General features: G+C 46.2%; 1 protein-coding gene across 7 annotated transcripts in view; it reads right to left on the reverse strand.

Annotated features, from left to right (window-relative positions):
• LOC144495090 (LHFPL tetraspan subfamily member 2 protein-like) overlaps positions 1-27,479 on the reverse strand; it is a 192,008-nt gene that overhangs the window by 58,094 nt on the left and 106,435 nt on the right. For all 7 annotated transcript variants that reach the window (XM_078214965.1, XM_078214966.1, XM_078214968.1 and 4 more), the window contains one exon: positions 9,670-9,781. The gene's annotated coding sequence lies outside the window, so the exon portion shown is untranslated. The remainder of the gene's footprint in view (positions 1-9,669; positions 9,782-27,479) is intronic.

The raw sequence follows: 27,479 nt of genomic DNA on the forward strand, positions 1-27,479 counted from the left end.
GCCTTGTATTTTCCTCAGATTTGCAAGACAGAGGGGCAATCTTATCAAGGCGTGTGTTTAAAATGATAAAGGGATCCAATAGTATAGCCACAGAGTAATTACTGGTGGAAGAATCCTGAACAAGAGGGCATAATATTAAAACGAGAACCACACACAGGATAGTGAAAACTGGTGAAACACTCCTGCACCTGGCCATGGATTCTGAGCCCACTGACATTTCCAGGACCAAGGCTGAGTAAGGACATCAAGGGAAGAAAGAACAAGGTATATGGTGTACAGCAGCCAGGTTCAAAATGCATGGTGGAACAGGCTCAAGGGGTTGAATTGTCTACTCCTGTTCCTACACACAAACCCAGAGCTCTTATTTCAGCCATTTGCCATCTCAATACTCTATTTCCATCAACTGATTTCAAAGAATTATAGAATCCTTACAGTGCAGAAGGAGGCAATTTGGCCCATCGAGTCTGTACCAACCACAATCCCACCCAGGCCCTACCCCCATAACCCCATGCATTTACCCTAGCTAATCTCCCTGACACTAAGGGACAATTTACCATGGCCAATTCACCTAACCCTCACATCTTTGGACTGTGGGAGGAAACCGGAGCACCCGGAGGAAACCCACGCAGACACGGGGAGAATGTGCAAACTCCACACAGACAGTGACCCAAGCCGGGGATCGAACCCGGGTTCCTGACGCTGTGAGGCAGCAGTGCTGACCACTGTGCCACCGTGCCCTGCCCCACAGGCAACATTGCACAGGTTAGCGAGAGTCAAGTGATCCGGATTGGATCACTCCAAGCCACCCCCCGTAAGGCCCTGTTCCTCCTGTCTTCTGTATCTCGGAATATCATCTGGCTGCAGCACTGCAAGTGAATGGCAGCCTCCTGTAACTGATTACCCATTCTCACTCCAGTCGGGCAGGATTTGATAGCTCGCTCACTGCAGCAGCCACTCTCTCACAACATGCTTGCTGTTCAGTCAGAGTAAATACATTCCCGGGACTGCTGACTCGCAGAAAATAAACCTCTACGTGAGGCACTGCATCATTGGCCAGAGCGGTTCTGTCAGCATGAACAGGGCGCTTTAGTATCTGTCAATTAAGTGGCCTCGACATGTAATCCATTTACAGGGTGCATCAGGCACAGGCTTCTCACTTATTTAAACAGCTAACAGCAGCTAAACACACCCAAGAGCGTGACCAGTCAGGATGTGGAATGATCCAAGCGCAAGGTCAGGTGAATCCAATCCCCACTCCCTCTCTGCAGCCTCGGGAGTTCAGAGGTCAGAGGTTGTACAGCTGTGCTGAACTCTGGGACAAAGTGAGACTCGATTGGTTAGTGGCAATGCACACGGTGTAGCTGTGTACATCCTCCGATAATATAGCACCGCCAGGGACTCACGGACAGTCACTCACCGCAGCGTCACCCAGCGGGGGGAACCTACCAACCCAGAGGCCACACATCACATGCAACTTTAATCTTCCAGAAATGGTTCCATGACAAACTGCACCGCATTTGTTAACATTAATTTGAAACAACTCCTAAAACTAGTCAAGACAGCAGCAACATTAACCCATCGCAGGCTGGGTTTGTGTCAAAACTGCCTCGGATTGATGTTAAAAATTATTCATTGATGTGCAGACACAGGAGCAGAATTGATCACCACACTGACACAGAATTTCTATTGGTGTGCTGAATGTTTAAGAGTTTCCTTGGGGAAAGATTGAGCGAGGATCGTGAAAAGATTAACTTGTTAAATGTGGCCAGGCATGGGGCAAGAATCCACAATGCAGCCAGTCCCAGAGCGACCACAATTCCCGTCCGGAGCGACCACGACTCCCGTCCGGAGTGACCCCGACTCCCGTCCGGAGAGACCCCGACTCCCGTCCGGAGAGACCCCGACTCCCGTCCGGAGAGACCCCGACTCCCGTCCGGAGAGACCCCGACTCCCGTCCGGAGAGACCTCCAACTCCCATCTGGAGAGAACCCGACTCCCGTCCGGAGAGAACCCGACTCCCGTCCGGAGAGAACCCGACTCCCGCCCGGAGAAACCCCAACTCCTGCCCAGAAAGACCCCAACTTCCGCCCGGAGAGACCCCGACTCCCAACTGGAGAGAACCCAACTCCCGTCCGGAGAGACCCCAACTCCAGTCCGGAGAGACCCCAACTCCCACCCGGAGAGACCCCAACTCCCACCCGGAGAGACCCCAACTCCCACCCGGAGAGACCCCAACTCCCACCCGGAGAGACCCCAACTCCCACCCGGAGAGAACCCAACTCCCACCCGGAGAGAACCCAACTCCCGTCCGGAGAGACCCCAACTCCCACCCGGAGAGAACCTAATTTCCATCCGGAGAGACCCCCAACTCCCATCCGGAGAGAACCCAACCCCCGTCCGGAGAGACCCCAGCTCCCACCCGGAGAGAATCCAACTCCCACCCGGAGAGAACCCAATTTCCATCCAGAGAGAACCCAACTCCCGTCCGGAGAGACCCAACTCCCGTCCAGAGAGACCCAACTCCCGTCCGGAGAGACCCAACTCCCGTCCGGAGAGACAAAACTCCCATCCGGAAAGAACCCAACTCCCATCCGGAGAGAACCTAACTCACATCCGGAGAGAACCCAACTCCCATCCAGAGAGACCCAATTCCCGTCCAGAGAGACCCAATTCTCATCCGGAGAGACCCAATTCCTATCCGGAGGGTCAACAACTCCCGTCCGGAAAGATCCCAACTCCCATCCAGAGAGACCCCAACTCCCATCCGGAGAGACCCCAACTCCCATCCACTCCAGACATTTGAGCTTGGAGTCTAGGATGACACTGTGTGGCAGTACTGAGGGAGCTCTGCTCTGTCAGAGGCGCGGTCTTTCAGATGAGATTTTAATCCAATACCCTGTGTGCTTTCTCAGATGGATATAAAGGATTCCACTGTACAATTCTGAAGGACAGTAGGGAGTTCTCCCCAGTGTCCTGGGAATAGTTATCCCACAATCCACAGCACTAAAGCAGATTAGGGGCAGCACGGTGGCACAGTGGTTAGCACCGCTGCCTTACAGCGCCAGGGACCTGGGTTCAATTCCCGGCTTGGGTCACTGTCTGTGTGGAGTTTGCATGTTCTCCCTGTGTCTGCGTAGGTTTCCTCCGGGTGCTCCGGTTTCCTCCCACAGTCCAAAGATGTGCGGGTTAGGTGGATTGGCTATGCTAAATTGACCCTAGTGTCAGGGGGGATTAGCAAGGTAAATATGTCATGAGAATAGGGCCTGGTTGGGATTGTGGTCGGTACAGACTCGATGGGCTAAATGGCCTCCTTCTGTACTGTAGGCACTCTATTCTATTCTATTCTATTCTATTCTAACAGCCTGAGATTGAAACACTCCACTTGGTGTCACATTTCATCTCAAGTTGAGTTTCTGACGTATTTATGCCATTCCCACCTCCGTAACATTGCTCAACTTTATCCCACCTCAGCTCATAATAAGAATATAAGAACATAAGAACTGGGAGCAGAGTAGGCCATCTGGCCCCCGAGTCTGCTCTGCCATTCAATAAGATTATGGTTGATCTTTTCGTGGACTCAGCTCTACTTACCATAACCCTTAATTCCTTTACTGTTCAAAAATTTATCTATCCTTGCCTTAAAAACATTCAATGAGGTAGGCTCAACTGCTTCACTGGGCAGGGAATGCCACAGATTCACAACCCTTTGTGTGAAGAAGTTCCTCCTCAACTCAGTCCTAAATCTGCTCCCCGTTATTTTGAGGCCATGTCTCCTAGTTCTAGTTTCATCTGCCAGTGGAATCAACCTCCCTGCTTCTATCTTATCTATTCCCTTCATAATCTTATATGTTTCTATAAGATCTCCCCTCATTCTTCTGAATTCCAATGAGTACAGCCCCAGTCTACTCAATCTTTCCTCATAAGCCAACCCTCTCAACTCCGGAATCAACCTAGTGAATCTCCTCTGCACTCCCTCCAGTGCCAGTATATCCTTTCTCAAGTAAGGAGACCAAAACTGTACACAGTACTCCAGGTGTGGCCTCACCAGCACCTTATACAGCTGCAACATAACCTCCCTGTTTTTAAATTCCATCCCTCTAGCAATGAAGGACAAAATTCCATTTGCCTTCTTAATTACCTGCTGCACCTGCAAACCAACTCCTTGAGATTCCTGCACAAGGACACCCAGGTCCCTCTGCACAGCAGCATGCTGCAATTTTTTACCATTTAAATAATAGGCCATTTTGCTGTTATTGCTACCAAAATGGATGACCTCACATTTACCAACATTGTACTCCATCTGCCAGACCCTCGCCCACTCACTTAGATTATCTATATCCCTTTGCAGACTTTCAGCATCCTCTGCACACTTTGCTCTACCACTCATCTTAGTGTCATCTGCGAATTTTGACACACTGCACTTGGTCCCCAACTCTAAATCATCTATGTAAATCGTAAACAAAACAAAACCTCTGCTGCTGAAACTCTGACTCATGCCCTTGCTACCTCTAGACTCGATTATTCCTGATCACTCCTGACGGCTCGCTCACATTTACCTCCGGAAACATCTAAACCCTGCTGCCCGTGTCTTGATTCGCAGCAAGGGCCGTCCCCTACCACCCCCTCTGCTCACTGACCTACACTGGCTCCCAGTTTCAATCTTAAAATTCTCATCCCTATTTTCAAATCCCTCCATGACCTTGCCCCTCCTAATCTCTGGAACCTCCTCAAACCTGACAACGCTCCCAGACATCTTACTCCTCCTATTGTTATTTTTATTTCTGTCAGATGGGGGCGCCCTTTCAGGAGGGTCAGTGTTGCCGGTGGAGGTGGGGCGGGTGACAGTGTGGGACTCGCCTCCAGCATTTGTTGCTTCAAAGTGCTGGAAATTGTGGCAGGAAAATGTGGTAGGAAAAGCTGGAAAAACGACCAGCCGCACACCGCTTTCCTCGCCTGAGCCAACACTTTGAAAACTTTGTCCAATGAGATCACTTTTACCCCTCTTTGCACCAGTCGATTGGAAAATGAACAAATTGATGAAACATAAATTTGGGCTGACAGGATTCATAGAATCCCCATAGTGCAGAAGGAGGCTATTCGGCCCATCGTTTCTGCACTGACTCTGACAGAGCATCTTACCCAGGCCAATCCCCGTAATCCCACGTATTTACTTCACTAATCCCCCTAACCTACACACCTTGCGACACTAAGGGGCAATTTAGCACGGCTAATCCACCTAACCTGCACATCTTTGGTCTATGGGAGGAAACCGGAGCACCCGGAGGAAACCCACGCAGACACGGGGAGAACGTGTAAACTCTACACAGACAGTGACCCGAGGCTGGAATCAAACCCGGATCCATGCGCTGTGAGTGCTCACCACTATGCCTCCCTGAGGTAGGGATTGTTTCCCTCTTTCACCATGGGGAAGACACATGTTTATAATTCACTTCATTCGGTGCTATGAAGATCCCAGATCAGTGATCAAGCCAAAGCAGCAACAGGAACAGAACTAGGTCGAGCCAACAGGGTGGAACCATTGCTCTGAGCCGTTCTTGCGCTGTCAAACTAGTTCATCCACTGAACACTTCCAGGTTCTGAGTGAAGCGTTTGTGCCGTTAGTATGCACACAAGATTAAAAATTAAATATCGACATTTCAAATACATCTCAGTTCAAGTAGATCTATCGCAGGTGAGATAAGACAGATGGAGCTTTCTGTATCTGTGCTAAGATCCGCCTGCCAGTTAAATGGCACTGCTTTAATTATTCATATCACTGAATCAGATACGAATTGAATAGGTGAAATAATGTTCTCAGGTCTCTGATTCTTATTTATTCCAGTAATATATGAATCACTATATTCCAATATGGGTGTTTGAAGATTTCTGACAATGCAACATAACAGAAGCTGGGAGAGATGGCTGTCGGCATTTGTGAGTTACTTTCATGTTTATTTATAGAATTTGGGTTTTCTCCATCTCCTATCAGTGGAAGCCAAGGGGAAAACAGCACAGATGACCAAAACATAACCGTCAAGCTATTTCTCCAAGCTTTCTGATGATCTCTGCTGAAATTGCAGTGGGAAAGCAAGAGGAACCCATGGAAATTCCCAGCTCTGCTGTTCCAATTTCTATCTTTCCTCCCCAACATTCTTCAAGCTGCCCAGTGATACCATTTGTTTTATTCTTTTCCTGGCACGGTCAGGATTCATTATCCATCTCTAATTGCCCTGGATGTTGCTTGCTCAAACATTTCAGCGGACATTTAAGAGTCAACCACATTGTGGCTCTGGAGTCACATGTAGGCCAGATCAGGTAAGGAGGACAGATTTCCTTCCCTAAAGGACATTAGTGAACCAGATGGGTTTTTACAACAATCACGGACTTGCTTACAATTCCAATTTAATTTGAGTGCCACAGTGGGATTTGAACCCATGTCCCCAGAGGATTGGCCTGGGGCTTGGGATTACTAATCCAGTGACATTATCACTATGCCACTGCCTCCCCATATTTGGGGATTCGGGACGGAGAAGGCAGCAATCATTGCCCCCTGAGATTGATTACCATGCTGTATACAAACAAGGTCAATCCACACACAAGTCCCTGAGTTTTCCGCCCATCAGGCACGCATACTTTGTGTGCCCAGAAGTGGGCGTGAAATGTATTACTGGCCATAGAAACATAGAAACTAGAAGCAGGAGTAGGCCATTCAGCCCTTCGAGCCTGCTCCGCCATTCATCTTGATCATGGCTGATCATCGAATTCAATATCCTGATTCCCCCCTTCCCCCCATATCCCTTGATCCCTTTAGCCCCTAGAACTATATCTAATTTCTTTTTGAAATCAGACCTCATGGTCAACCCAGGGAAGCAATTTCACGTTGGCTAGCCAATTAATGGCCACCCGGTGTGAAACACGCTCGGTGAAAGGCTAAGTGCTGCCAGGGAGGGTGGGGTGAGGGCGGGCACTGAGATAAAGCAAGGTGCTTCCAATGATCTCCCTCAGCCGGACTGCTGTCTGAAAAATAAAATTCAGTGGAAAAACTATACTGCGAGTGTCTGGGCAATACAATCATGGTAAGAAGTCTAACAACACCAGGTTAAAGTCCAACAGATTTATTTGGTATCAAAAGCCACTAGCTTTCGGAACCACATTTTCCGAAAGCTTATGTGGCTTTTGCTACCAAATAAACCTGTTGGACTTTAACCTGGTGTTGTTAGACTTCTTACTGTGTTTACCCCAGTCCAACGCCGGCATCTCCACATCAATACAATCATGCACAGACCTCAGACCCCAGACACATGGGTTCGTTTTATTTGAGCCCTGACTTTCATTCCGCCCTGGATCGAGGCTGCAGCTAAAGGCTGTCTTGCCAACCAACCCGCTCACCAATTGTAAAGGCAGATGGGCAACATCAAATCCCAGTCAACTGCTGTTTAATCAATTCAAATTGGCTTCTCAATTGTTGGCGGGGGCACTTCCGACTTGTACCCGCCGACCAAAGTATGCCGGGGTACATGATGACATGGTCTAGCATGATATTATGTGCTTCCAGGTTGGGCACATGCCCGAACTTCCTATGTACAATTCTGGCCAGATGTTTCTAGCTAGACTCAGTGCAACGTGATGAGGCGAAACATCCTCTTGCTGACTTCTTCCCTACCCAGCCCAGGAATGCAGAACCCCATCAAAGTGACTGAGCTCAAAGGATCATCAGCTCTTACAGCACAGAAGGTGGCCATTCAGCCCATCATGCTGGTGTTGGCTATTTGTAAGCTCCCCCAGTCTTTTGCCAAAGTCCTAAAAAAAAAATATTTTTCCAATGCGTCCAATTCCTTTTGAAAGTTACTATCGAATTTGCTTCCACCCGCACTTTCAGACAGTGCAGTCCAGATGATGGCAAAAGCATTGATATAATCTGAAAGTCAGGCTGGGTGTGCTGTGCAAAGTAGACAAAACAGAGAGAATCTCACTAGAAATGCACCTTAAGAGGATTAAACAATACTGTTAGTGTATTAACAATGGAGTCTTCATGCACTCAACACCCATATAGCAACGGGATTAGCCCTCTGCTAGAAAGCTTTTACATTATGTCAAATACAGTTTCTGGAACCTTCCCAGCTTTCATTACTCTATATCAGAGTCATTTGATATAAATTAATACTCTTGCAATTAATCACGTGTTTAAAGAAGAAGCATGAAGAGAAAAATCCTTTCAGTTACTGGATTGTTTTTCTATGGGAAAGGATCACGGGAAATTCTCTTCTCATGATCTTAGCGATGTAGCCTGGCAGACTGTGGGTATGAGTTGTTGTAAAACACAATTCTTGGCATTCAGGAGCTTGTGGAAACATATCTGAAAGGTCAGCACTTGAAAATACTGAATGTGTTATTCATAGAATCCCTACAGTGCAGAAGAGGCCATTTGGCCCATCGAGTCTGATAACCTTTCCCCCCGACCTATCCCCGTAACCCCACACGTTTACCATGGCTAACCCCCCCTAACCTACACAGCTTGGGACACTAAGGGGCAATTTAACGTGGCCAATCCACCCAACTTGCACATCTTTGGAGTTATTCAGCATGGCGAGGAGAAAGCTGCTTTGAAAAACTTGCCTCAGCAGCCTGCAGCACCTAGAGCACTAACTCACTGAAAACTGAAGGTCTTGGGCAACATACCGATGCCGATAGGTTTCCCTTTCTCAAAGCGTTTTTATGAAAAGGTGACCTGGCGACAGAGAGGAAGATTGACTGGATGGTTGAACACTTGGAGTGCGAGGAATAAGTTACATTTTGATATCAGATGACTCCATGAAGCTAGATGTCGTCTGGGAATGACTTCTCACCACCATCCTGGTATGTGGGCTTTGATTTCTCGCTGGGTTACAGCTTCCCAGTTGGTGATTACGAAACTTTGACAGCGAACGCTATTGGGCTACTGGATCATGGAAGACATCACAGCGGAACATGGTCTTGTTCTGTCTCAATGTCCACAGACAGATTCATCCAGTGAGGGTTTTACAAATGGTGGTCAGGAACAGGAGGACTGGATGCAATACCTCTCCCTGACTCAGGAGCAATAACGCCTCAGTGCGGGTCTGCTATTATCATCCTGGCTGATTTCAACTAACCCACAATAGGCTGGGGATCAATTCTGCGATCTTCCCAGTTTCTATGGTTCATGGACTGGGAATCGGGAGTTCCTGGAGTCTGATTTTCACTGGTGGAATTGTGACAGAGTGGAACTCCTGTCAACCTTCGGAACGTGACATGGACCCTGTCCAGAATTGACGGGATGGTGACACTTAAATTTGCAGGGTGGACAACCTGTGCCTATCTGTGCACACGTGCAAGAAGTCTGCACCAATAGCAGTGTTATCCCAACGGTAATCGGGAGGCCAAGGAAAGAGGACAACATTTTTTAATGACCTCCCAAGAGTACTCCATGCCGCCCAGAACAAAAAAACGAATCAATGCCTGTGTGTTTCTCAAAGCGGGCAAGAATCCCACTTCACAACAACTGAGGTGGTGACTGTTACCTCTATAAAACATCCGGAACATGGTCAAATATGTTTATGTCCTATTAAAGGCAAATAAATTATTTGACCATTCTGAGTAACTTAAAATAATTTGAACTTAAATACTGAAATGGAAAATAAATAAGCATACCTCAAGAACGCCACACTCCACAGGGTATTACGGTGCACTGTGCCACTAAGCAGTCAGCTGCCATCAGAATCCACCAATCCAGTCACTAGCTCAATTGATGTGATGCCCAAACCTGATGGAGGAATAAACAGATACACACAAAATCAGCTTGCTGTTCCGATGATAGGCCATTCATCTAAAACATTGGGCAGGATTTAATGCAGCCTGTGTTCAGTTCTGGGCACCTTATTTCAGAAAGGATGCTAAAGCCCTAGAGAGATTGCAAAGGAGATTAACGAGACTGATATTAGGAATGAGGACATTTAGATACAAGGAAGGGTTAGAGAATTGGGGCTGATTCTCTTGGAGCAGAGGTGACCTTATTGAGGTTCAGAATGATGAACAATTTTGACAGGGTAAAGAAGACCTGTTTCCACAAGTTGTTATGTCAGTGACTTGGGGGGGCGTGGAATGTGGGGGAGACTTGTTCAGTGTCTGAAGGGACTCCTTTGGGCCTCTCCCACAAAACTGACAGAAGGTTCTCCCGGTTCTACGTCCGGTGAGTGAAACCAGTGAGTGAAAGGGTTTCGTTTATTGGATTTTGGTTTTGATTGGAACATCATGTGATATGTTCATTAAGGGTTATACACTGGCGTTGTTGTTTTGTTATTGTTTGTAATTGATAAAAGTTCTTGCTAATTTTCTTAGCATACATGTTAACTATATTCTTAAATAAACTTTGTTTGATGAAAGCTCCCTAGTGGGTCACTTCAATCATATCAAGTAGGTTCTTTACTCAGAGAGTAGTAAGGGCGTGGAATGCCCTGCCTGCAGCAGTGGTGTACTCGTCAACGTTGAGAGCGTTCAAGTGGTTATTGGATAAACATATGGATGATATTGGAATAGTGTAGATTAGAGGGGCTTTAGATTGGTACCACTGGTCGGCGCAACATCGAGGGCCGAAGGGCCTGTACTGCGCTGTAATGTTCTATGTTCTATACCTGAAGTGAAACATCTCATGCTTATCCTAGCCAAATTCAAATTGCAAAACTTATGATCCAGGCGGGCTCCATAAAACACTTTGGAGTTTCTGACCTGAACCATAATGCTTGTGAGGTTTTTATACTCGCTTTGAAAAATTCAACGCTGCCTTTGCCCTCTGATCTGCCTGAACTGGTCCAGGGTCACCTTTTCCCCAGTATAAAATGATATCTGCCAAAGAAGGTCTTGAAGCATGAAGCACATTGGTAATTTCAGCCTAAGACTCTGCTGATTTTCACAGTTGACCTTAACCACAGATTAAGACTCTTCTGCATTAGTTTCTACGCCGCTGTTTACATCAGACATAAAATATGTGGCAGTAAAACTTGTGCGTCAACCACATTCCCAATTAAAGAAATACTTGAGCCGTTATATAAATCAAGCTGTTTCACCTAACCTTACGCAACACAATTCAGATGTCACGCGTCTAAGCTTCACAGCGTGCTTCCTCCACTTCTAGTGCTGGGAGCTGAGCAAGAACATATAATTAGTTTTATTTTAATTCAAGAAATGTTTGGTTTTTATCTCCTGCATTGTAATTTTTTATATAATTGTTTTTGAAATCCTGACTCCGCACAGGAAGGAGGGAGGGACAAAAGGTACAGGGCAGGGAGAGACAAGAACTAACAATAAGCATTTAGACAGTTACATGGGTACGATGGGTATAGAAAGATAGGGGCCAAATGCGGGCAATTGGGACTAGCTTCGGGGTTTAACAAAAAAGAGCGGCATGGACAAGTTGGGCCAAAGGGCCAGTTTCCATGCTGTAAACCTCTATGACTCTAATATGAAATGGGGGAAAAAGTATGGTTCAGTGTTGTGGAATTTTGCGACAGTCAGTGGTTGAGACACAGGCAGCAACAATGAGAGCTGAGTTTTAAAACAATTTGACGCAGATTAAGCACTCGCAGACGGCTAAACATCTACAATCTACGTTAGACTTAAAAGGCATTCGACGCCTTTCGACATTGAGATATAATTTAACATAGCTCTGTGTGCATGTTTATTAGAAGAACACAGAACCTTTGTCACACTGATGAGAAATTTCTAGAATGCAAAGTAATCTTGGTAGTCATGAGATCCCTCGAGAACAATAAAAACGAAAGTAACCTCCCACTAACATGGTGGGGTTCCACTTTGAGGGCAATTGGGAATTTTTATTCAAAATGTGCTTGAAATTGGGTTCTGTTAAGTTTCATTTGCATAATCATAATGTATAATTCTTCCAAGAACCAGCACAATTGGAACATGGTCATTTTCAGTCCTTCAATCGAGTAAAGGGTGTTTCACCAAAAGAAAGCATTTTTAATGAGGATCTCCAGTCCTCCACCTTGAGTAACCCAATTTTAAATCACTGATTGATGTACAAATTCATTGGTATATACACATTCGCTGGTATGTACACACATTCGCAGGTATATACACATTCACTGGAATATACACATTTGCTGGTATATACACATTTGCTGGTATATACACATGCGCTGGTATATACACATTCGCTGGTATATACACATTCGCTGGTATATACACATGCGCTGGTATATACACATTCGCTGGTATATACACATTCGCTGGTATATACACATGCGCTGGTATATACACATTTGCTGGTATATACACATGCGCTGGAATACACAAATTCACTTGTATACACACATTCGTTGGTATATACACATGCGCTGGTATATACACATTCGCTGGTATATACACATTCGCTGGTATATACACATGCGCTGGTATATACACATTCGCTGGTATATACACATGCGCTGGAATATACACATTCGCTGGTATATACACATTCGTTGGTATACACACATTTGCTGGTATATACACATGCGCTGGTATATACACATTTGCTGCTATACACGGTCAGCAAATTAACTACTTTTTGGACATGAATAAATATTTACTTTGTGCCTACTGATATCTGGTCACCTAAGAATCCAAAGAGCCTCGAGATTCTGTGCAATCGGTGAAACGTTGCAGTTTTGATTTGGAGCCATGGCCAGTTTTGTGGCTGGAGCTGGTTTGACCGAATTCAATCTTGAAACAATATAAAAGATCACAGTAAACATGAAAGGTGGTGGTTTTGGCCATAACTCACCAATGTTTAAACCCCTCCCACAACCTTTCTCAATGGTTTGGCCGATTCCACTCAGAGTGCACTGATGTTACCAGCATAAAACAAACAGAAAATTTACCTCCAAGGCATTAACAAGGGTCATTTGGGAAGTCCATAGAATCCCTATAGTGCAGAAAGCAGCAATTCGGCCCATCAGGTCCGCATCAACTCTCCCGAGAGAGAGCATCTTACCCAAACCCACCACCCCAGCAATGCCCGCACCCCCCCCCCCCCCCCACCCTCTCCCACACTATCCTTGTAACCCTAAGCATTTAGCATGGCCAAACCACCTAACCTGCACATCTTTGGACTGTGGGAGGAAACTGGAGCACCCTGCGGGAACCCGTGCAGACACGAGGAGAATGTGCAAACTCCACACAGACAGTGACCCAGGGCTGGAATCGAACCTGAGTCTCTGGTGTTGTGAGGCAGCAGTGCTGGCAGTCAATACTATGAGAAGTACAGAGAGACATGTAACTCACTGTAATATCAAACTTTTATTTGTGAAAGCTCAGGTTGATTTCTTTTTTAGTACAAAGCTCTCTCAAAGATTCAGGTATGTGAATCTGAGCTGTACAAATCAGGAAAGTGGCTGGTTCAATCTCCCATTTTGTTTTATTTTACTGATCGTACTAAACCTTTCCTAGTGGGAAAAGGTGGGGAGTCACCGAACCATACTGATCCCGGGATTCTTTGCTTACATCTGTGCTGAGTTAGCTGTCCTCAGCAGGGGGACAAGGGGGCATCCCAGGGTGGCTAGAATTGGCCTTTGGGTCACTGATTTAACGAAGAGTGTATGTCGGAGTGTGAGTGTGTGTGTGAGTGTGAGTGTGTGTGTGAGTGTGAGAGTGCGAGTGCAAAACTGCGAGTGCGAGAGTGTGTGTGTGTCCGTGTGTGTGTGTGTCCATGTGTGCGTGTCCGTGTGTGTGTGACCATGTGTGTGTGACCATGTGTGTGTGACCATGTGTGTGTGACCATGTGTGTGTGTGTCCGTGAGTGTGTGTGTCCTTGAGTGTGTGTCCATGTGTGCGTGTGTCCGTGCGTGTGTCTGTGACCATGTGTGTGTATCCGTGTGTGTTTGTGTGTGTGTGACCATGTGTGTGTGTACGTGTGTGTGTGTCTGTGTGTGTCCGTGCGTCTGTCCATGCGTGTATGTCCGTGTGTGTGTCCGTGCGTGTGTGTCCATGCGTGTATGTCTGTGTGTGTGTCCGTGCGTGTGTGTCCATGCGTGTGTCCGCCACAATTCCAGCCTTCATTGGTTACAAAGATGGAAGCGATGGTTACCAGAGAATTTTCTCTCCCTGCCCAGCATGAGCCTCTTGTTTTCTTAATATGTTCCTCACACTGAGTAGCTGAATGAAGGAAACCCAGCCAAGTGAGGCCTTGAACCTGCACACAACCCGCCTTGAGGCTATGTACTTAGATAGGCCAACTCCCAACAGAATAGCTTACCATTGACAGTGTTGGGGAGCACTCAGTACTGAGGTATTAATTCTGGTGCAGCAATACATGTTGTCCCATTGGCAGCTAAATAAATTCACTTAACCTGCATATCTTTGGACTGTGGGAGGAAACGGGAGCACCCGGAGGAAACCCATGCAGGCAAGGGGAGAAGGTGAAAACTCCACACGGATGGCCACCCATGGCCGGAATTGAACCTGGGTCCCTGGGGCTGTGAGGCAGCAATGCTAACCACTGTGCCACCGTGACAAACACAATCATTCCTTGCACAGTGTGTAAGCCAGTGACACAGGAGCCATTTGCTGACCACCTCCCATTCACAATGTGGCTGTCAGCTCACTTCCTGCTCAATGTGCCTCCAATACCTCAGCCGTGGTCACCAAGTCGGACGGAGGGGGGTGCATCGTGTGTGTGTGTGGGGCGAACTGGGGTTAGTGCTGCCCTCGTAAATAATAGGAAATGTTAGACATTTTGATTTGAATATTTCACAAGGATTGTTTCGATCTCCCACTGTAATTTAAGCACCTCCTCTTGAGAAATTACATTCGGCATTCATGCTGTTCCTTCAGGAATTTTGCAGAGGAGAACCCTCAGTGACCTCGAAATACTTTATATTTGTTAATGTTCCCATTCCTCTGCCAAATGAAGGCATGGGGAGGTTGGGAGGCGGCTGGGTTATTCCAGACCCAATTAGTGAATAAGAGCCCCTATTGAAAAGCAGCAGAGATTCTATACTTTTATTTGTTTTGTTTGTTTGGTGCAAAGCGCGTGTTGGCCGACAAATGACCTGCTCATAATGGCTGCTTCAGTTCAGAGACTCATTGTGTGGTGGTAATCGCAGGCACCCACTCACTTTCACCCGATGGTAATTTTATTCCAGTATGAAACTAACTGAGCTTTTTATTTTAATGATCCAATCCTAAATAGAATCCAGAGACAAAAATACTCAGGTCTCTCGAAATCCCTCCACCAGACTCCTTTCCGCTAAGTCTTGTTCAAAGAAGCACCTGAACCCATGGATTTCCTGCCGTGTATGTAACAATAAGCTTCACACTGGCAGGGAACGCATACAGGTGCTTCCTGCCAACTGTTTAACAAAGAGTTGAAGTAATGAGTTCCCTTTACTCATGCAGGTAAAGTCACTTTTCCGTCCATTCCATCTTTTTTTTTAAATATTCAATTAAATTCCCACTATTTTCTGTTCTAATTTTAGGTGTTCAGCATCAGCACAATTCTCTTTAACTTCCCTTTTTTTTAAACTCCCGTATTGTTTCGATCTTTTCAACTAAGCATTTACAATTCTGTCCGTGATCTCCCTATTCCCAGTTCTACCCTTCAATCTCCTGGCTCTATCTTTGCATTCTTTTCCCATGATCTGGAGGCCCCAGCTCAGCTTACCAACATAGAGGCTATTGTGATATCACAACAGCTGCTGTTGTCCTCACCACTACTAAACTTTGATTCTGTTCAGGTTTTACACTCCATGGTAACTCTATTACAAAAGACAGGCTTTGCCAAAGATGAGATTAACACTTTCATCCACGACATTGAGATTGATGGGCAGGGAATTCTTTTTTTCAAATAAACACAATCTAAATGATTTAAAAGTGGTACAGATCTATAGATGCACTGGCAGACAGAAGCAGCTTGGCACTCGGTCCCTTTAGCCCGTGAATATGTTTGGTACAAAGTTTTCATTCAGGGTCTGAAAGGAGATTCCAAACAGGGGAACAATGCATGGGTTTTTTTGCGCATGAAGCAGTTGCTTAGTGGAAATCCAAAGTTTAAACAGCTTTGTGCGTGTGCTAATGTCCTCCAACTGTCGGTGAGCAACAAATCCTTTTAATCAAAACCATAGAATCCCTACAGTGCAGAAGGAGGCCATCCGGCCCACCAAGTCTGAAAGATGCGCTGGTTAGGTGTATTGGCCATGCTAAATTCTCTCTCAGTGTACCCGAACAGACGCCGGAGTCTGGCTACTGGGGGATTTTTCACAGTAACTTCATTGCAGTGTTAATGTAAGCCTACTTGTGACACTAATAAATAAACTTAAACCTAAGTCTGCACCGACTCTTTGCTCGAGCCTCCCACCTCCACCATATCCCCGTAACCCTGCACATTTACCATGACCAATCCACCTAACCTGCACATCTTGGGACACTAAGGGTCAATTTAGCATGGCCAATCCACCTAACCCGCACATTTTTGAGCTGTGGAAGGTAACCAGAGAACCCGGTGGAAACCCACGCAGACATCATGATATGAGCTCGAAATCCTGAATACATTAGGGTTCATTTCCTTTCAGCCTATGTTGCAGATATTCACCCTAAGTAAACAAAATGCCCCACATTACACCCTCTACTTTGTTATCTGTGCCCACCTGGCATTTTAAACACAATAGCTGGCAGTATGAGGCACGGTACACTGGAACTTTGCCAAGTTGTCATGAAGGAATAGGTAATGGGCTGTGACCAGAATTCCCTACTCAGTGCTCTACTGATTGACAGAGGGGAAATCCAGAGGGCCTTTCACCTCCAGTCAACCCCATACAAATGGAGCTAGAGGAAAAACAGATGGTAGCAGCAGGAAATCATCTTTGATGTGAACAACTGTGTACAAACGGTACTTCAGTATTATCTTGACAGTCGTGGGGAGATAGTGTAATGTTGCTTAGCTCTTGCCATTTTTATATTGTCAGAAGTGAGACAGATACACAGTAAGGTGTAAAAGGTTGGGTGTCTGAATGGAGAAGACAGGAGAAAGAAAGGAAAAATAAAAATTTATACATGGATTTAGCACTTCATAGCCGAGAGTAAGTCGTCAACTCTCCGGGACAAGACACAAATTCACAACGAACTCAGAAACAAGAATGCTACCACTGTACCATGACCAGAACCACATTGATCGGGGGCAGAGAATGGGTCTCCAAGTTCATCTCTTGGCACAGGTGGCAGGAGCAGCATAGAGTGCAGAGAAGTCCAAAGATGTGTGGGTTAGGTTGATTGGCCATGCTAAATTGACCTTAGTGTCAGGGGGAAGAGCAGGGTAAATATGTGGAGTTACGGGAGTAGGGCCTGGGTGGGATTGTGGTCGGTGCAGACTCGATGGGGCCGAATGGCCTCCTCCACCACTGTAGGGATTCTATGATTCTGAGTCAATAACATTTGCTATCAAATTCAGTTGGGACATTGAGGTGTTGCAGAGAGATTCGCAGCACAGAGATCTCGACACTCGGAGAGGTCCAAATCCTGAAAACGTTGGAGGCAAGTCACCCAGCCATCATTACGGCTGAAGGAAGGCTATGGCCTATTAAAAAAAACTGGGGAAAAGGTGGAGATGCAGCGTGAAGATCAGGACACAACTTTGTGGAAAGAGGAACTGCCACTCCCACTTGGTGTGGTGAGCTGGGGCTCTAGTCCACAGTTCGTTATCTCTTAATACCCTCTGAACTGACAGTGGCAATTCCCTCAGTTATACAATTGCCAGCAGATGGGCCATTACCACTTCAGGGCAGCTGGAGATGGGCAATAAATGCTGCCTTGCTAACACTGCTGGCATCTGGACAGGTAGATGGCAATTCAGTTTAGCAACTCTCAGGATGGCAGCACTCAGATTCACTCAGCAGCAATGGAAATATTAGTCAACCCATAACCAAAGGTCTGAGCTAGAAATGGGGAGGCGATGGTTTAGTGGTATTGTCACTGGACTAGAATCCAGAGGCCCGGGGTAATAATGCTCTGGGGACCCAGGTGCAAATCAGATGGTGAAATTTGAATTCAATAAAAGTCTGGAATTAAAAGTCCCATGATCATTATCGATTGTCGTAAAAACCCATCTGGTTCAGTAGCACCGATTAGAGAAGGAAATTTGTCGTCCTTTCCTGGTTTGGTTCCAGGCTCACAGCAATGCCCTCTGAAATGGCCTCACAAACCACTCAGTTCAAGGACAGTTAGGGATGGACAATGAATGTTGGCCCAGTCAGCAACAAATTAAAAAAATGTAAAGTTTGTTAAAGCCTCTCTTCACTGGCCAGGCACCAACACATTACTGCACATCTATCTCACTCCTCACCCACAAGACAAAATGGCAAAGAAAACGTTACTCTGCAAACCCATTACTGCTAAGATAATACTGAAGTCTCATCATTGCACAATTGTGGACATTGCTTTTACCTCTGCCATCTGCTTCCACATTAGCTCCATTGCCGCAGAGACGGACTATGGAGTGCAGAGACCAATAATCAGTGCCTGCCCGTGAATAATGAGAAGATTAATGAAAAACCAAGCAGGTGTACAGAAAGGAAATTTCGTTTTACTTTCTGCTGGCAGTTGAACAATTAAAACTGTTCCCAGCTAGTGTTCAGTCCATTAAGCATGATCAGAGATCACTCATCTTCTTCAGAGGGTGTACTTGCTGCACAGGCTGTCCTCCCAAACTATCATCTGGCTTTCATGTTAAGCCAGGAAAGGAAACTGCTGAAACCGAAACGGAAAGTAATGGCAGCTGATGTGATTTGCAGGTAAACACTGCTGTTCAGTTCCCTGCACAACTTGGGAGGGATCTCATTACACAAAGCGGAATCAGGTTAGTTCCCAATGCAGCACACAATCCCACACACTAACATTAACCCAGGATTTCTTTATTTTTATTCATTCGTGAGGCACGGGCGTCATTGGCTGGCCAGCATTTATTGCCCATCCCTAGTTGCCCGAGGGCAGTTGAGAGTCAACCACATTGCTGTCGCTCTGGAGTCACATGTAGCCCAGACCAGGTAAGGATGGCAGATCTCCTTCCCTAAAGAACATCAGTGAACCAGATGGGTTTTTCTGACAATCGACAATGGTTTCATAGTCATCAACAGATTCTTAATTCAAGATATTTTTTATTGAAATCAAATTCCACCATCTGCTGTGGTGGGATTCTCACCCAGGTCCCCAGAACATTAGCTGAGTTTCTGGATTAATAGTCAAACGATAATACCAATAGGATATCGCCTCCCCGATGCATGCATGTGCATAATGTATCCACAGTCCACTATGTGCACACATGCATTGTGATGCTTCATACATACACACCTGTAATCATCAGGTGTGCATCCTGCTGGCTTCAATCCATCTTGTACACAGTACGCATCGACCCATCCTGTACACAGCACGCATCGACCCATCCTGTACAAAGTACGCATCGACCCATCCTGTACACAACACGCATCGACCCATCCTGTACACAGTACGCATCGACCCATCCTGTACACAACACGCATCGACCCATCCTGTACACAGCACGCATCGACCCATCCTGTACACAGCACGCATCGACCCATCCTGTACACAACATGCATCGACCCATCCTGTACACAGTACGCATCGACCCATCCTGTACACAGCAACATCGACCCATCCTGTACACATCATGCATTGACTCCTCCTGTACACAGAACTCATCGATCATCCTGTAAACAACACATACTGACCCATCCCATACACAACACGCATCGACCCATCCTGTACACAGCACATGTTGATCCATTTCTACGCACATGCAAAGATCCATCCAATTCTCACCAGCGTATAACTGAGTATGTAAACAGCACACAATAACGGATGCTACACTAACACCAGAAAAACAGACAGATTCTGTGTATTCATTCAAAAACTTATAGCATCCGTGTAAAAGTGCCTTATTACATTCCGGAGTCAAATGCAGACTTAGATGTTTTTTATATTATTTTCTTTTGGCAGAAAAGAATGTAAAAATTAGCAAATTATTTCCTGTATTCGGGTCAGAACATTTCCACTCATTACACTTTAGTCAATCTAAACAGTCTTTATAAAATGTAACTTGAAGTTTCCAACATTCTTTTTATATATTACTAAAAAATTACAGACTATGATTCGATGTCTTGGGATGTTGATCACAACAAAGAATCTTGTGCGCTGCTCATACGCTGGCTCCGTGCACTCATTGTGCCTCACATGAGCTGCGTTAGAGCACGCTGCATAAACTGAAAACCTCGACACTATCAGACTGGGATTAGACACAGTGCATCCAGTACCTGGCTACAGACTATCAGCCCCGGTGTGTTATCAAGACCACTGGTTGCTGATGGTGAGGTTCTGTATATTAGCCATGTGTGGCTAATTGAGAATCCAGGTGAGGCCAATTGTAATTAACAAGCAAAAAGGGACCTGCACAAGGAGAAGGAAACTTTACTCCTCAATCGGGGTGCAATCTTAGTTATCAGATCTGCAGTTTATGCAAGCGTACTTCAACTTTTTCAGTGCATTTTCTGTTAACATTATAAGATTTTAAAAAACATAGATTATGAGTGTTTGTTAATCGTTGTGAGTGTTTTACTTCCTTGGTTATTTAATATCCATAGAATACCTACAGGCCCATCGAGTCTGCACCAGTTCTCCGCAAGAGCTCTCTACCCAGGCCCCTTGCCCTGCCGTATCCACGTAACCCCATGCATTTACCATGGCTAATTCACCTAACCTGCACACCTTTGGGGTGGCACGGTGGTTAGCACTGCTGCCTCACAGCGCCAGGGACCCCAGGTTCGATTCCCAGCTTGGGTCACTGTCTGCGTGGAGTCTGCACGTTCTCCCCGTGTCTGCATGGGTTTCCTCCAGGTGCTCTGGTTTGCTCCCACAGTCTGAAAGATGTCAGGTGTCGGAACAGGCGTCGGAACGCCTGAACAGGCGCCGGAATGTGGTGAGTAGAGGAATTTCACAGTAAATTCATTGCAGTGTTAATGTAAACCTTACTTGTGACTAATAACGGGAGAACGTGCAAGCTCCACACAGAGTCATCCAAGGCTGAATTTGAACCTGGGTCCCTGGCGTTATGAGGCAGCAATGCTAACCACAGTGCCACTGTGTCATCATAGATATCCATGTGAAGAATATTTATCTCCATTTTGTGAGAATATGGATGATGTTTTCTGTTAAAATTAGTTCAACTTTAAAGCTTTGTTTAAAGTTTTTTAAAGTTTATTTATTAGTGTTACAAGTAGACTTACATGAACACGGCAATGAAGTTACTGTGAAAATCCCCTAGAGTGGACTCTAATGGTGGTGCCAGTCGTGGGAAATGAGGCGAGCGGGGAACATCGTTGGGAGGGAGGGGAAACAGCAGCTTCCTGATGTCAGGATGAAATCTCTGAATTAAGTCATTGGGGGCTTGGAGGCAGATTGGGATTCCTGATGGCAAGCGGCAGGGACCTTTTTGTAACACTCTAGCATGCCATGAATGCTCATTAAAAAACAAGTGAATGGTAGCTTTGCAATAAAGTCAGCAGCGACTGTGAAACACATGCCTTCACTTTCACAGCTGGTCACAGCAGGCACAGTCTGGCTGACGTAGTCCTCAAGGTGGATTTGGAGCGAGTAGGAGCTGCTTTTCCATATGGGCAAGTCATTGAACAGGGGAAGGAGGTTGAGTTGCTTCGAGGCCATGTCTGCTCCAGGCCATGTCTGAGGGAGGGTGGGTCATGGCTGTCCGAGGGAGGGTGGGTCACGGATGTCCGTGGGAAGGTGGGTCATGGCTGCCGGGGGGAGGGTGGGTCATGGCTGTCCGAGGGAGGGTGGGTCATGGCTGTCCGAGGGAGGGTGGGTCATGGCTGTCCGAGGGAGGGTGGGTCATGGCTGTCCGAGGGAGGGTGGGTCATGGCTGTCCGAGGGAGGGTGGGTCATGGCTGTCCGAGGGAGGGTGGGTCATGGCTGTCCGAGGGAGGGTGGGTCATGGCTGTCCGAGGGAGGGTGGGTCATGGCTGTCCGAGGGAGGGTGGGTCATGGCTGTCTGAGGGAAGGTGGGTCACGGCTGTCCGAGGGAGGGTGGGTCATGGCTGTCTGAGGGAAGGTGGGTCATGGCTGTCCGAGGGAGGGGGGGGTCACAGATATCCAAGGGTCAGTCATGGAGTCCGAGGGTCAATCATGGAATCCAAGGGAAGGTGAGTCGGTCATGGATGTCCAAGGGTGGGTCATGGATGTCCGATAGAGGGTAGGTCACGGATGTCTGAGGGAGGGTGGGTCCTGGATATCCGAAGGAGGGGGGGGTCACGGATATCGCTTGCCCTGAGACATCGTTCAGGGGGTGGCAAATGTTTCCAAGGTCCAAAGGACCATATTCTTCCACAGTGATACTGCTGGCTTGTGGGAATGGATGGTGTTCCCAGAGCAGCTCATCATCAGTGACCCCGTGAGCTAACGGGCGGCACGGTAGCACAGTGGTTAGCACTGCTGCTTCACAGCTCCAGGGACGTGGGTTCGATTCCCGGCTTGGGTCACTGTCTGTGTGGAGTTTGCACATTCTCCTCGTGTCTGCGTGGGTTTCCTCCGGGTGCTCCGGTTTTCTCCCACAGTCCAAAGATGTGCGGGTTAGGTTGATTGGCCATGCTAAAATTGCCCCTTAGTGTCCTGAGATGTGTAGGTTAGAGGGTAAAATATGCAGGGATATGGGGGTAGGGCTGGGTGGGATTGTGGTCGGTGCAGACTCGATGGGCCGAATGGCCTCTTTCTGTGCTGTAGGGTTTCTAAGAAGATTTCTAACCACTAGGTTAGCATCTTCCTGTTGGGCACCATTGGCCAAGCCCTATGGCTCTGCTTCTCTAACTGGCAGGCTGGCTGTGTGATTGTGCAAGGCAAGCCAAGCCTTTCCCCAGGTACGTGGCAGTGCCACACACTTTCCATTCCTCACCGCTGGAGCAGAATTCCAGCCTCTGTCTCTGGAGCAATACCTGTGGCTAGCTGGTGATTTCTATTGGACAATACAAATTTATGAGAGCTTAGAAAAATGTCTAATTCAGGTTTTATTACCTGGAATGCTGCCACTTCACCCAATGTTTTGAAGGTGGTATTCCACAACTCTTCATTCTTGGATGCCAACTGTAAATGGGTGACCTTCATTATTTTTCCAGTGTGCACAGCTTACAGCGGGTACACTGGTGTTCATGTAATTCTCTGCTTTTAAGTGTTGGAGGTTGAAGGAATGTGAGATGGATCGGGGGGGTTGATGGGTGAGGGTTTGAGGGCCTGACATTCATCACAATTGGACCAATGCCCCAGTAAACAAACGTGTAGGAATGGTCATGTTTCATAATTGGTTTATAGATTAGTTGTATGTAATGATCAAGTATTCAAAGTATATTACATCAATTAACCTAACATGACATTCTGGTTAATTCAACACTAATACTTACCCGGAGGGGAAAGTCAATGATCGGGAAGGTTGATCCTGGTAGGGGTGAAGCTATCACCATCTGGCCGGGGTGCTTCTTCTCAGCCTTTTGGCTAAGATCAAGTGTCAGATCAAGCCCAAGGTGGATGCAATGCCTTGTCTTGGATCCTGTTTGTCTCTCTTGTGGAATTGGATTCACTTTGAACTTGTTTTTGGAGTAAGCAAGAAGACAGATTTGGGTCTGTCCGGTCCATTCTGCGCATTGGCTTTGTAACCAAGGGGCTGGGCCTTCGTCTCCGCGCTTGACACCACATGGCCCGAGGCTGGTGTAAAGCTACACTTCTACGATTTAATTACAGAGCAGGTGAGGTGAAGTCAGTCAAGGCTGAGTATGGAACTATTATACACCATGGTCATTAATATTTATCAGTAATACTTGAGTTAGAAGGCCTTATTGTGTGAAGAACATAACTGTGAGGTTTCAAATCTTCAGCCTTATGTCTTTAAATTAGTTTAGTCTTTTAATTTGTAGTGTTTTAGAAGAAGCAGTCACTTTCCTTCACAATACAGAACCAATTTTACTTCAGGAATTATTTTTACTCTTTATTACTTATGAACATGTATCAATTGATACAGGCTGTATTTTTTTAATGTATCTTGCTACCACAGCTTTAACACACTGATTGTCTTTATCCACTGATTTTATATAAACTTTGCCTGGATTTTGTGTATGCCATAACTGTTTAATGTCTATGTTAGTTGAAGGCTGTGTGCTACTTTGTACTCTTTTAATTAACTTTGTCCCAAGCACTCGCAGACACTATAAAAACATACACCAGCAAGCAGATCTTTCAGCCAAAAGAATGGATAATCTGTAATGCGAGTGCTACAGAACACACAATGTTGATACCCAAACATCAGTCAGGCACCAGGGACAAGGAGCTCAGAAGTTTCATGACATCATCTACTATCTATTATTTCTTATCACAAACAAGCAGAAACTATCTCAAGGTGCTGCATTAGCCAGAAAATTTAATGAAGTAACAGGAAAAGCTGTAACGAGAGGGACTGTCCTACAAGTAATGGACACATTAGAGAGTGCCAGTCAGGAGATAACAGGAAATAATATAAATAGGTGGCCACCGCCCTTAAGAAACCAATCAAAAACCGATCTTGCATTGCCAGGATCAATCAGAGTTTGGGAATACCCCGATCATGCAAAGGGGCTGTGTCCAGAAAGAGCCTGAACAGGTACCAGAGTGTGGCGACTAGGGGATCTTCACAGTAACTTCATTGCGGTGTTAATGTAAATCTTGTGACACTAATAAATATAAACAAATAATAAATATTAATATCCTTCCTGCCGCCTCCTTAAAAATCCAGCCCAATGACTCCAGTCTTAAAAAGGTTCAACAATTGGAAATTGGGGCTTGCCCAATATGGATACCAGCTGAGCAGGCAAGCAAACTAGCAACACAGACGGCAGGTAGTTTGTGAGGGGTGTTGGAGAGTCCTGGGTGTCGTCACTGTACATGTGGAAGCTGACTCCCATGTTTATAGGTGATATTGCTGAGGGGAGCATGTACATTAGGAAGAAGAGAAAGCGACAGACAGATCTGAGAGGTCACATTGCAGAGAAGCCATTCCTGGTCATGCTCTGGTTCTGATTGGATTGGTAAGAGTGGAAGCAAGCAAGGGGAGCGGCACTGTACTGGACAGCGGAAAAAAGACACTGCAGAAGATTGGTGTGGTTAACCATGAAGGGAATGTGGGAATACAAGTCAGAGTCATCACAGTCACAGCAAATGTAATTTGTAACTTTGGTTAAGGCTGATTGACTGACATGGAATAATGGAATCTTTTTTTTCCCCAATTTGTTTCTGGGATGTGAGCAAGGTCAGTAGTTTATCTGTCCTTTCTTGAGAAGGCGGAGGTTGGAGAGATTAAAATATGGAGTCACAGGAAAGATGTGCGGGTTAGGTCGATTGGCCATGCTAAATTGCCCCTTCGTGTCAGGGGGACTAGCGAGGGTAAATGCATGGAGTTATGGAGACAGGGCCTGGGTGGGATTGTGGACTCGATGGGCCAAATGGCCTCCTTCTGCACTGTAGGATTCTATGATTCTATGTATATGGGTCTGCTAGGCAACAAGAACTTGCGAGAGGAAGGATGGAACATGAGCTTGTTTGGACGCAGATGTCAAAATTAGGCTTTTTTTTTAGATGAAGGCGAAGTTTGAAAGAGAGAGAGAGAGACAGAATCTGTAACGAGGGAACCAATGATGTATGGGGAGCAGAAAGCAGTGGGAAAATTACCCTGAAAACCTCAAAAGAATTGATCTTATTCTGTGGAGTTTTTTCATTGTTTTAGTTTATTTATTAGTGTCACAAGTAGGCTTATATTAACACCGCAATGAAGTTACTGTGAAAATCCCCTAGTCGCCACACTCCGGCGCCTGTTCGGGTACACTGAGGGAGAATTTAGCATGGCCAATGCATCTAACCAGCACGTCTTTTGGACAGTGGGAGGAAACCGGAGCAGACTCCGTACAGACAGTGACCCAAGCCAGGAATCAAACTCAGGTCCCTGGCACTGTGAGGCAGCGGTGCTAACCACTGTGCACTTTGTAGCAGAGGTGTGATACAGGCCATATAGTTGGATTGAGCGATTTCATCTATGATAAAGAGCATGAGCTCAACTACAAAACAGTGAGACTGAGAAAAGCAGATACATTAATTGGAGTGGTTACATGGCAAATCTTGTGTTGCAGTCATTTTTAATTTAGGGTAATGGGCAGAGGTGGCGGCTAAAAGTTTGGAAAAAACACTGACATTACAAAACATACCTTCTCAAAAAGCCCCTGTTGCTTCTAAATTCATAAGAAGTTCTATATTTACGAAACATAGATGGTATTCTTTAATAAACCAGCAGGGAAAATTAATCAATTATTGTAATTATATTTAATGTGATACAGTGTATTTGATTAATTTTATGAACATAGGAATTTACATTTTGCTGCATCTGGCCAGTTAGCACTGCTGCCTCGGGTTCGATTCCCGGCTTAGATCACTGTCTGTGCGGAGTCTGCATGTTCCCCACGGGTTTCCTCAGGTGTTCCGGTTTCCACCCACAGTCCAAAAGATGTGCTGGTTAGGTGCACTGGCCAGGCTAAATTCTCCCTCAGTGTACCCGAACAGGCACCGGGGGTTTTCACTTCATTGCAGTGTTAATGTAAGCCTGCTTGTGACACTAATAAATAAACTAAACTAAACTAAACAAATGGAGGGTGGGATTTTCTGTTTCCCCCCCCCCAACACACACACACACACACACACACACACACACAATCACGGCGTGTTTTGCAGTGGCGAAGATAGTGGGATTTTCCTCTCCCTCCGCGGCATGTTTTGCGGTCGCAGGAAGTGGCGTGCCGCCCGCTGGTGGCAGGGCCTTATGGTCCCACCATTGTCAACAGGGCTTCACCTTGAATGTACCCCTCACCATCGGGAAACACAAAGGGGTAAACACCAGGAAAATTTCAGCGATAGTTACACACTGAGTACAGAGACAAGGGACAGGGTGACAAAAGGGGATACAAAACGGTTTGGGAAGAGGTCAAATAAACAACTGGGAACGCCCAGAAAAACAGCAAACGTAAATTATAACAGTATCTAAAAACAAACAGTAAAGTATTTTACTGAAACAACTTACAGAACAAAAATCTGGATAGAAATAGTGCTACTATTCCATACTATATGTACTATACGGGCAGCACGGTAGCACAGTGGTCAGCACTGCTGCTTCACAGCTCCAGGGACCTGGGTTTGATTCCCAGCTTGGGTCACTATCTGTGTCGAGTTTGCACATTCTCCTCGTGTCTGTGTGGGTTTCCTCCGGGTGCTCCGGTTTCCGCCCACAGTCCAAAGATGTGCGGGTTAGGTTGATTGGTCATGCTAAAATTGCCCTTAGTGTCCTGGGATGCGTAGGTTAGAGGGATTAGTGGGTAAATATGTAGGGATAT

The sequence above is a fragment of the Mustelus asterias genome, chromosome 6 (genome assembly GCF_964213995.1).
Source record: "Mustelus asterias chromosome 6, sMusAst1.hap1.1, whole genome shotgun sequence".
Classification (NCBI taxonomy): Eukaryota; Metazoa; Chordata; class Chondrichthyes; order Carcharhiniformes; family Triakidae; genus Mustelus; species Mustelus asterias.